Raw genomic sequence first — 12,637 nt, 5'->3', positions numbered from 1 at the left:
CGTCAAGGTAATAAAGTGATATGATATATCTTTTAGATAGATGTTGTCATAGGTAATGTTCTTGTAAAATATGAAATCCCTATCTTCTCTCATTCAAATTATTATCAATGTAAAAAAAGAAATGAAAAGACTAGGTTCTCTGTAAATTTAAGATCAAGGTCAAGGGGTAAAAAGTCATAGCATGTTCGGAAACGTCTTGTCACAGGTAATGCACGTGTCAAATATGAACACCCTATCTTCTTGTATTCAAAAGTTATAACCAAAATAAAAAGTTTGAAAAGTAGGTCAAACTTCAAGGTCATGGGATCAAAAATTATAATATATTTGGAAAGGTCTTGTCACAAGTAATGTGAATCATGAAAGTCCTATCTCTTCTTATTCAAAAGTTATGACCAGGTAAAAGTAATGTTTAAAATTTTTAAAAATTATGTCAAACTTCAAGGTCAAGGTCATGTTGTCAAAAATCATAGTAAAGTTAAAAAAAGTCTTGTCACAGGTAATGTACATGTGAAATATGAAAGCCTTATCTTTTCTCATTCAAAAGTTATGACCAAGGTTAAAGTTTTTGTGACAGACAGACTGTCAGGTGGACAGCCAGACGACAAGACGGACACCCCATCACTATATGCCCCCACTTTTCAAGCAGGGTATAATAAGAACAGACACAAGACAGAGATAAGATAAAAAAATGAATGATATTATAAATAATAAACCACAAAATAGTACATATAGTTTTTGTTTGTTCTCTATTCATTTATTAATTATGGAGATTCTCGAAGTAGTATATACTTTGTAACACTTCATTGTTAGTCATGTGAACCCCTCTCAAGTTGACACTTGGTACTGACACATAATTGTTTGTTATTGTCCTTTGGCCTTGTCAATTATGATTCTAGTTTGGGAACCAATCAAGATATCTTCATATTTCATGTCGCTTGTAATTTACAGAATTTTTATATCCCCCGCTTCAAAAGCGGGGGTATAGAGTGATGGGGATGTCCGTCCGTACGTCATTCCGTTACGCTTGGGGTACCCATATCTTATCCGCAACTCCTCCTATACCACTAGATAAAATTTAATGAGACTTTCACAGAACCTTGATTTCATTGTGAACCTCCTATTTTCGATTTGATCGAACAGCTATAGCGCCATTGTTCATCTTCTATTTAGAGTTTGACGAGACACATATTCAGGGTTTTCTATTAGCAAAACATGGACACTACCAGTTTACTATAATATTTGGGGTACCCGTTATATGAAAAAGGCGGAGATAACGAACAGTGATTTAACGCCCGCATGGCGCAGTGGTTAGAGCGTTCGGTCCACTGTCGCGTAGTAAGGTCTTTAGGTCTTTGTGATCTTTACCTCGCGGGTTCGAATCTCACTGCGGGACGTGGAGACCGGTTCTTCTGATGAGACCGTATAAACCGAGGTCCCGTGTCGCAGCAGGTGCTGGCACGAAAAAATTCCTTACTCCTCAATGGCCTTGAGTGTCGAGTATAGGTCTAAATTTGCATCCCTAAACCAGCAAGTGGTGACGTCTCAATATGAATGAAAAATTCTCCAAAGGGGCGATAAGCAAACGAACGAATACTGTATGTGTACTTTAAAAAGCGGGCTTCATATTTTAGCGGCTTTGGTGCAGACAACGATGCGCTAATTCATGAATACCGCTAAGAAATCATTTATAAATACAATATACGGCAAGGAGATGTATAGCGCTAATTCATGAATTCGCAAACAACACCATACCCAGTGATTGCGCTAAATTTTGAATACGCCAATTTATGTACACGTACAGTATTGACCGGTGTAAAAAAAAATCTACAAACAAAGAGCAAGAGCCACTTAGGGCCTTTTTTGGCTCTGAGAATTTCTGAAAAATCAAAACTGCTCAGTTTTGGTTGAAAATACAGTATTTATCACTTGGACCCTTGGTGACCGTGTATCTATTGAACATGACGTAATTTTCTCTCTAGTCAATGCATTATGACGTCATAAAATGCGTCATTTTCCCCATATCCTGTAAATTCCTTTAAAAATGGCCCAAAATTGAATTATTTTTTTCAATATTTCATATAGAGCACAACCTTTGATCCAAAATATGCAATTACATACAGAAAGATCTGTTTCTGAAGATTATAAAACATGTTTAATTTTTGGATCGTGGGCTGTGCTCATATTTTAATTCTTTGCTGAAGATAGTCAAATACGCATGTTTTCTGCAAAATTCAAGAACATTGCATTTTCTCAAAGCCTGTTATCCAATACCTGGATCCTCAAAAGGAAATTTTGTTATAGGAAATGAAAGAACAAAGTCTCTATTTTATTTTGATATATGATATGGGACAGAGGGTGATAGTCAATTAATTGATCTAAGGACAGGGCCATTTTATGCATAAAGTGAACCTAGCTCTTTGTGATCAGGGCATAAAACAAAAAAAAGTGAAAACAAGTGATCAAACTCATAAATCCATCAAAGAATGCGAAAAAGGTGAGGATAACGAACAGTGATTGATCTCAAAAAAATCTACAAATAATACAAATCTGTGAACAGGGCATAAAACATGAACCCCCGGAAATTCCAGGGGTGGGATCATGTGCCTAGGAGGAGTAAGCACCCCCTGTCAACCGTACATACCCGCCGTGAGCCCTATGCATTGATAAGATAGACGGAATATTCCGTAGTCAAATTTAGTATAAAAACAACAGCCGAAATACGACCCAATGATAGTGTCCTTTACAAAAATCTTGATATTTCTATGCAAAATAAAGGACAATAGGTTATATTTGCTAACAAGGTCCTTATAACAACAATAGAATTTACGAAATGCTGACTTTAAACGAAGTTGTTGAAATTCATGTATCATCAACTTATCTGTCAGTTGTCTGCCTTGGTTCAAAAATTGATCGTATAATAGGTACCTGATCCCACCCCTGGAATTTCCGGGAATTCATGTTTTATGTCCTGTTCTCAGATTTGTATTGTTGGTAGATTTTTGTTTTTAGATCAACGGATCACTGTTCGTTATCCTTCTTTGCTGGATTTATGAGTTTGATGACTGTTCTTTATTTTCACCTTTTTCCCCCACAAGGAATCTGTTTAGATAATATAGGCAAACTGTGGGTAGGACAGGCACCTGGAAAGTTTTGCATCTACAATTAATTATAAATGAGATGTAAGGGTCACCTCTAGCTTAGGGATCCCTTGTTTCAAAGACCACCGACTTTTCCTTTTCTGTCCATTTTAAGTATATATTTTACTAGAGTGTATCCATGTATTGAATGTAACAAATGTATGACATTTTTAACGAATAAATTTGAGTAAGTATATATACACAAGGCACCAAAGACACGAATAATACAAGTTGTCAAATTTTCGGAAAGAAAGCAAAAACAACTAAGACTAAACCCTATAGATTTACAGTTTTGAAATTTTAATTTGAATGTTAAAATTCGATCTGAAATAATTCCGAACCCCCGTGAAATACACGTGTCCGGTCTGTCTGGTGCACTCTGGTATTCAGTGTGATTAACTTGTTTTTTGTCATCTCTCTCGAGAGATGACACATTAAGTTTGTTACCCGGATATGAAGTCCCAGTGTAAGCTGCCATTGATAAGCTGGTGGTCTGGCAGATGACACAATTTCTAAATACAGAGATACTGCTCAAAGAATGGGCGACTGTCTTGATGTTAAACAAAACAGACCGTCTTAAAGAAAAACTACCCATGAATCAGAGAGAGTCACAGACTGAGACAGAATCACTTGGGTAATGGTGGGTCTTCAAAATACATGCAGTTATCTAGGCTATTGCGTAAATGAAATGGTCAGCGCGTGTGTATCAGAATGCTCTAAACATGGCATCGATTAGATCAGCCGAGGCGTGGATCAAAGAATTTACAGAAAAACAAAGTGGGGGGGGGGGGGTTCTTAACATGAAGTAATCTACCCATTGCGTAAATGATTGTCAGTGTGTGTGTATTAAAATGCACTAAACATGACATCGATTAGATCAGCCAAGGCGTGGATCCTAAAATTTACAGAAAAACGAAATCAGAGTAAATACTTTTAACTAAGTTTAAATACAACTGGTGTAAATGAATTGATGTCGAAAATTTTACATTTATGTGTACTCTAGTCATTCAATAACTTGGTGCCATTTTAAAAATAATTTTTTAAAACAAATCTTATTCTGAATCAGCGAATGTTATCCAAAGGAAAAAAACTGAAATAAAAGCACAAGTTAAGCAGAGACAAAAATGTCTCTGATTTAGGAAACTGCAGACATTGCAAGAAAGATCATAAAGATCATTGTGAGTATTTTCACGCATGTCTGCACTATTCTTTTTTGTTCTATAAAAACAAATGTCAGAAATACAATATTGCTACCTCTGCATAAAAGACGCAATTCTTTATCCGACTCGTATTTTAAGGATTTATAATTAAAGCACCTGCAATCATTTTCTTTGTGTAATTTTAAATTGCATTATTGGCCATTAGCAAAAAAGTAATCAAATCACTTCTCTTATTCTTGAAATAAATCCTACATTATTATATAAAATGATTGTTTCCTGGAACAGCCTAAATATCAGGGTTGGTAAATTGGGACTCTTTCAAATAATTTGTAAATGCTTGATATTAGCTGAAAACGTTTAAATTTTATTACTGACCTATATCTAAATGCATGTGAGGGTTATATCTTTAGATAAACCATATATTTAAAAGTGGAAAATTTTTGGAAATCAATTGAGGGCCGGTGTCGTATAGTGAGACTTCCCCCGGAAGGCTGGCTATATAGTGAGGTATCCCCCAGCCGGGAAGACTGGCTATATAGTGAGACTTCCCTTCGGAAGATCGACTGGCAATAGAGTGAGATCTCCCGGGGAAGTCTCACTATATATCCATTCTCTTCCCACCCCCCTTCATGGTGAGACCTCCCCTCAAATGTAGTTTCTGGAATATTTCTTTTTTCATTGTAAAACAATATTTTTCTATACAAATATTTTCAGTATTTGAATAAAAGTTCTCCATTAATTAATTATTTAACCATCTTAATAGCGTTTCAACAGTTTGATAGCCAAAAATAATTTTGGGATGACATGTGCTTGCATGTATTGATGTGAGATAACTGAATGAAAAATGTACGTTACTGTTACAAGTATGCGTCTATACTAAATTGTATATAATGCATTCTCCATGCTGGTAAACATAGGCAAACTCCAAGAGTCCACGAGTAATGACCTCTTAAATGTTAAATGTATTTCTTTTGATAGAATCGTTTTGAAACAATTCAATAATTTACTGTGCACGATAAATTTTTAAGGCGCACTTTTATATTTATTCATTTCAAAATATGTATCTATTTATAAGATCATTACCTAAATGCAAGTATATATACATCCCCCCAGTGTGTTTTTCGAGAAAGTCAAAAAGTTTAAATCTTCCCTCCCCATCCACGAAATAAGATTTTCGAGTTTTGACACCCCCTTTTTTCGAAGTCAAAGATTATTCAGGTAAGTTGTAATTCTTTTCTGACTACCCCCCCCCCCCCTTGAAAAAACTTCTGCCTGTAATAGCTGAGAAAAATTGTTACATTCCACTGTCTATTCTGTGACATTAATGAAGCCAAGGGGATGACATTTTTGGCTTTCTGGAAAGCCAGACTTCTTTGCAAAAACCACCAGACCAATAATTTCAATTCAAGAAAAAATCATCTCAGTAACTGCAACGCTACCGATTGTGAAACATATAAGAAAATATCCTCATGACTAATACGTATTGTAGATTCCAGATTATCAAAGGATTATCTGGGGAAAAAAGCGTTTGTCAGCTGTCCAAGAAAAAAAATTATCGGGTTCGGTATGCAAAAAATTGGCGGATTGTACGAAAAGGATGCAGAAGTCGGAGAGGATGTGGCATGTGCCATGATGTGGTGTTACTGTTAAGCACGCCCACATGTAACGTAATTCATTATGCTTTTTGTCTTAAAAAAATCCTGTAGTTGTTAAAAAATATGTTTTATTCTTCTCTCTCTCTCTCCCTCTCTCTCTCTCTCTCTCTCTCTCCGCGTCTGTTTCAAAACAACATTGCCTGTTTAAAGTCCTTGGACCTAGAATGGCCTAAGCTTTTTTTTCAGAATTAGGCACGTGATATAAGGCGTTCAGATAAATACTTGGACAGGGAGTCTAATTACATGTATTGGCCATTGTATGTTTTAAATTCTAACACGGTCACTGAATTTCTCATTTTTGAAAATTTGCAATTTTAGGATTATTCTTTAAAAACAACCAAAGTTTTGGTAGAATATAAGATTATTAAAATAAATATACATGCGGTTGTTATTAACCTCATTTTTTCTTATGGATTTTATGATTTACTCATTATGGAATTAGCCACTTCACGGTAACTGCGGTACTACTCTTTTTGCAGGGCAAAATAATAACATTTGGTGAAGTTTTCGTTGACAGATAATTGAATGACATATATTTAACAATTACTTTTATGTCATATTTCGACAAACTATATCATTTTGCCCTGCAAAAGAGCAGTACCGCAGTTACCATGAAACAGTGTATAGGAAACCGGGTTTAAAAGGATATTGCATGTATTTGTATATATGTCTTTTGAATGCTACATTGTCAACAATATTCACGATGGCTTAATGTTCGCAGAAAATTCTTTATTCGTGAATATAGCAAAATTAAAACCGCCGCAGTGTGTTCCACTTTTTCAGTATGTAGCTAAGATAACTCAGTGGTATGTGTTACCTGTCCATTGCAGCGAGGAAGCGAGAAGTTTTAGTTGAATCCTTGACTGGAGTATTTATTTTTATGCTCCGCCATGAATAATAGTTTTTATCATGTCTGTATTCTGTCCTTCCATCTGTCATTCTGTCACACTTTGTGTTTAGCTCAGTTTAAAAAAAAAAAACTATTCAAGATATTCTTATCAAACTTCATATGCTGATACATATTGATGAGAGCTATTCAACTGCATCAACTTTTTTTGACCTTGACCTTTCTTTTGACCTTGACCTCACTTTTTTTCAGTTAGTGTTTAGCTCGGTTTCAAAGAAATTATTCAAGATATTTTTATCAAATTTCATATGCTGATACATATTGATAAGATTTATTCAAAGTTCTGCATCAACATTTTTTTGACCTTGACTTTTCTTTTGACCTTGACCTCACTTTTCTTCAATTAGTGTTTAGCTCAGTTCAAAGAAATTATTCAACATATTTTTATCAAACCATATATGCATATACACACTGATGAGAACTATTCAACTTCATCAACATTTTTTGACCTTGACCTTTCCTTTGACCTTGACTTCACTTTTCTGAAATTTGTGTTTATGTCAGATTCTTGTCCTTTTCTTTGCCCTTGACCTAACTTTTCTTGAATGAAATATTATCTCAAAGAAACATTTGATACTCTTTAGAATAAAATCTTACATGCTTATGCATATTGATGAAAGCTTGACCTTTCCTATGACCTTGTTCTCACTTATCTGAAATTAGTGTTACTAGTAAGCTAAGTTTTAAATAAACTATTCAAGATATTTTCATAAAACCTAATCTGCTGATACATATTGAAGAGAGCTATTCAACTGCATTAGCATTTTTACTTTGACCTTTCCTTTGACCTTGACTTCTAATTTGTGTTTAGCTAAATTTCAAAGAAACTATTCAAGATATTTTATTAAACTTCATATGCTTATACATATTGAAGAGCATGATGAGAGCTATTTAATTGCATCAACATTTTGACCTTGACATTTTCTTTTACCTTTGGCCCCATTTTTCTCAAATTTGTATTTTGCTAAATTTCAAAGAAACAAATCAAGATTTTTTTTTTATCAAACTTCATATGCTGATTCATATTGGGGATAGGTATTCAACTTCATCAACATTTTTTGACCTTGACCTTTCCTTTGACCTTGACCTCACTTTTCTCAAAGTTTAGGTCAGTTTCCAAGAAACTATTCTAGATATTTTTATGTAAGCTTAGTTATGCACTGATACATTATTTGGTGAGACTATCTTATCTTTTTCTATACCTTGACCTTTCCAATGACCTTTGATTTTACTTTTTATTTTGTATAAAACTTAGTTTGAAAGAAACTTTTCAAGATATTTTCATCAAAATTAATACACTAATACAAATTTTCATGTTGCATTATTTATGAACCCTGGGTGGGGCATTCATGTCATGGATATACATCATGTCATTCATTTTTTTTTGTTCAAACAAACAATCCAGTATTGTTTGTCAGTTTGATTTAATTTACTAAGTCAAATTTTGGTTCTGTTGCCTTGAGAGCAAACACAATTCTTCCCACCTACACTACAGTATTGAAACTTTGTTACATTTGAATTTAACTATACCCTATTAATCTTATACATAATAATGTAGCTGTTTATTATATGCTATCGTAACTGTTAAGCAGTTTTCGATATTACAATTTTTTGACAAGGTATTTCAGTGCAATGTAATATTTACCTATGTGCTTAACTAAAATGTAAAATCTGTCCAGTTGTGGTCATCAAGACCAAACCATCTTCTTGACTAGACATTTAAATTATGAATGATTTGTACACACAGCTCCTGCAGATTACATGCCAAATACGCCCATCTTCTTAGATTGTTATAATTTAATAGTAGCAAGGTCAGGCCAAGGTCACTATTTTTTTCTGTATCTTATTATAGCTTTATACTTATTTTTATGATAAATTATATGTGTTTTTTACACATTAAGATCTATCAGGTAATACTACTTTTGAAATAAATATTTTAAATTGAAAATAAATTGAAATAAATAATTTAACATGAAAAGATATTGGCAAATCTAAATTTCCTCTGCTTTTCTTAAATTTTTAAGAAGTACAATCAAACCTCATTATCTCAAACTTGATGGGACTGAGAAAAAACTTCGCGATATCCAAGGATTCGAGATATCAGGGGTATTAAATTACTTAAAGAATAAGTGGTTGGGACTACCAAATCACTTTGACATATCCATGGTATTTGAGATATCAGTGTTTGAGATACCGAAGTTCAACTGTATGTTATTTATCTATGTTTCATGTATTTAAATTTTTCTTATTTTCCTATATGGTGAAGAGGTATATAGAGACACAAAATGGTATATCAAAACAAAAAAATGTTGACTGTTTAATAAGAAGGGAAGAAGTCAACAGTTTTTACCAATTTTCACTCACAGTTGTTCATAAATTGATTGCTTACAAAATCTAACATGATTTTAGTTTGTGTGTAAAATAATATTTATTTGATATATTCTAAAACATAAGACCCTTAGATATAAATTTCATTTAGTTCAGAATATCCATAAGGACTTTGATTGTATCATTGTTTAAAAATGCTACATAAATTCATTATTCTGTAAATTTGAATAGCAGAACATGATATTTTCCTACCCTGCTGTTCTACCAAAACTATAGTATAGTGAATCCCTGCTAGTTTACCATTTCTATGTCAAGTTGTACATTTGTAAGTAAGATGGAAAGAAATTCAAAAAATAAAGTATGATATTTCAAATTCTTAACATCTCAATATACATGTAAAGGACAGTTATGCAAATGTACAATGTTTTTGAATATTTTATTTAGTCAGAAACTTGACAAAAGTCACTCCTTAGAAAAATCACAATAGCACTCAAAATTACATTTAATTTATACTGAGATATTTAATTCCTTGTGGCCAAAACAAGAAACCTGATCACTTTATAATAAAATGTTTATAGACATAATCAAACAATGAAAAGTACAGCCTCCCTACAAAGCAACACGGACCATGCTTTGTGCCAGCTAGAGATTCAGGGTTCTGCTTGGGGTTGAAAAGGAGTGAGTACACAACTAATTTGACCCTTGAAGTTCAATTTACCCTAAATACAGTATACTATAATATATAATAAATAAATGTTAAAAGATCAGTTTCTTTGATTGATATTGATGATTTTACAGAGTGTTTGCATCTCACAATGGTTACGGTATTCTTAAATATTCTTTAGTTACTTTATTAAAAAAATACAAGCAATATGTCAAACTCAGCAAGCAGATACATGTATTATAGATGTAGAAATGGTTAGACTTGGAATTTGTCAAACTGTGAAAGCAGTTATAAGATGTAGGGTTTAAAACTAAACTGCTCCTGGTGCTTACCTAATCTCCTTTATTTAGATTCCAGTATTTTTTTTTTTTTTTTTTTTATTAAAATTCCTTTAATGATAAAAAAAAAAATATATATGAATCAAGTGAGAAGCAAAACCATCGGCCACTAATGAAATGAAACTACATTGAGAGTTATTGTTCTTGCATTAATGCATAGCAAAAGCAAATGAATAAGGAGGTAAAATCAGCATAGGAATTCTGAGCTCACATTTTTCACAACAAAGGTATCACCAAGCTATGTGAAAGTAAACAGATTCCTGGTTCTAAAATGGAAAAAAAATCAATGAAGCAATAAACACCTATTTCTCACAGCTTGGCATGTACATAATTGATAGTAAATGAGCAAACGTAAACAGAAGCATTGATTTTTCATACTCTGGATTTGTGTTCTTTCTTTTCACAATAGGTACAAGTACGGGGCTGTCAAAGTTTTTGTGATGTCAGACACAGGTCAATTTTTCATTGAAAAATTCACCAAGGTTAATAGGCCATAGGTAAGTTTGTAACTTCAGACATTTCAAAGAATATAAATGATCGAAAACTTATTTCTGTACATTTTAAGCCTAAGCCTTTGAAGATGAATAATGCATTATGAAGTTAAAAAGTTGCTATGCTTTTTAAACACATTTGGGGCATTTCAGATTATTGCTTCTTGAACCGATTGGCTTTAATTTTTAGCTTATCTGAGCCAAAAGCTTGTCAATGAGCTAGTATTTCTCAAGTTCCAAGAGAGAATTTGGGGAAAAAATTTCATTTGTTAAAGTAATATGAAATCACCCTCAGGTGATTTAGGTACAAGTTTTATGCAAACTACCACTGTTGAAACAAGGAAGGTGTCAGGAAAGTTTTATGATAGATATTGTTATACCTTTAAAATTTGTTTCCTATATAAATCTATATTTAAAAAAAGTTTGACATTTCCAATGTTTTACTGAGCGGTCCATTGAAAATCGCATCGTCGCAAACCACGGTTTTGAGTCCACAAGCTACCTCAAATGATAGAGAGAATCGATATGAATCACCCGTGGGTTACCGACGATGTGAAAATCGATGTTTGACCACTGAGTGAGATGTTGGACCTGTCGATGAGATATTGGACCGCTACATTGCACTGCAGGCGGGACCGAGCTTAAGTGCAGGTAAAGGAAATTTACATTATGAAAACCAGTACAAGATACACGTATGTAAATAAAATAAAAGGTATAACAAAACATTTATTGTCTGTGTTCTCAGGCAAAATGCGTTTTGTTGACCCTCAAACCAACGGCCTCAGGCAAACAGTTTGGTTCTTGGGTCTGACAAAACGCATGTTGTCCTTGAATCCAGTCAATAAATGTACAATATGTATAATGGCTGATAGGGAATTTTATTAAAATTATTTTTTCTTAATGAGCAACTTTAACTCATGTGAGCATTTTGGACCAAGGGTCTTTTGTTGTTTGAGAGAGTGAGAGAGGTAGATATCCATGACTTTTCAAGGGTAGAAAAGCGGACTGGGGCAAGCTTTCATATCTTTAGAGATTAATGATATTAAATGGCTTAACAAACTACATTTTGAAAACTAAATCTACTAATTCACATTTATCTATTTGAAGATTAAAATCACTAGCTTACATACTCCTCCTATAATCCTACAGCATACAATACAATTGCAATCTTTAAAGGTCTTCATTGTTAATTTTTTTTTTTTTAACCATGTAAACTTTTCAAAAGAATGAGACCTTTCACTTGAAAATTTCTTTGTAAAATAGCACTGAGCATACTTTTGCTGTATACATGTATATATACTGCAGACATTCCTGTTTTAAACAAACTTGATGATTAATATGCCATGGCTGAATAAAGGTAATGGTAACACAGTTTTGATTTTAATGTACACATCTATATTACTAGACAGGGTACTTTAAATATTAACGAAGTAGAGGGTATATTTTTCAACAATAGCTACTAATCAATATAACAATGAATATGATGTTGTCAACAAGGTGGGAGAATACAGTGTTTTTATTGCAACAATGAGCTGTTTCCAGTCTGTAATTAAGCTAATGATGAACTTGTGTGAGAGTATTAACTAAGAACAAATGGTTTACATATAGATAAGTGGGTAAGAAAGGCCTGAGTCATGTTTCAGCCTATTCCCTTTATATTGTCAGTATACCTGAGCTAGGTAGTGAGTAGATATATTGATGCCATTTTGATATTGTATAACAGTAAAACAGTGCCTAGCTTCAGGTCTAGACACAAGGATTATTATAAATTGCAGCAAAGGTAGGAGACAGCTGGGTAGTTTTTTAATGGTCAGTTCTATTATTGTGCACAGTTCAATAATCCAGCACTGCACTTTAAAAATGTCCCCATTATGAATTATCATTGAGAAATTGAGTCATAAATTTTTCCAGTACTTAACGTATAAAGAGAGATTAAATGCATTAATGTCTTATCACA

The sequence above is a fragment of the Saccostrea echinata genome, unplaced genomic scaffold (genome assembly GCF_033153115.1).
Source record: "Saccostrea echinata isolate AGI-Se365-2 ecotype Australia unplaced genomic scaffold, CSIRO_AGI_Sech_v1 ptg000054l, whole genome shotgun sequence".
NCBI lineage: Eukaryota > Metazoa > Mollusca > Bivalvia > Ostreida > Ostreidae > Saccostrea > Saccostrea echinata.
The sequence above is the reverse complement of the archived record's forward strand: the minus strand, read 5'-3'. Positions refer to the sequence as shown.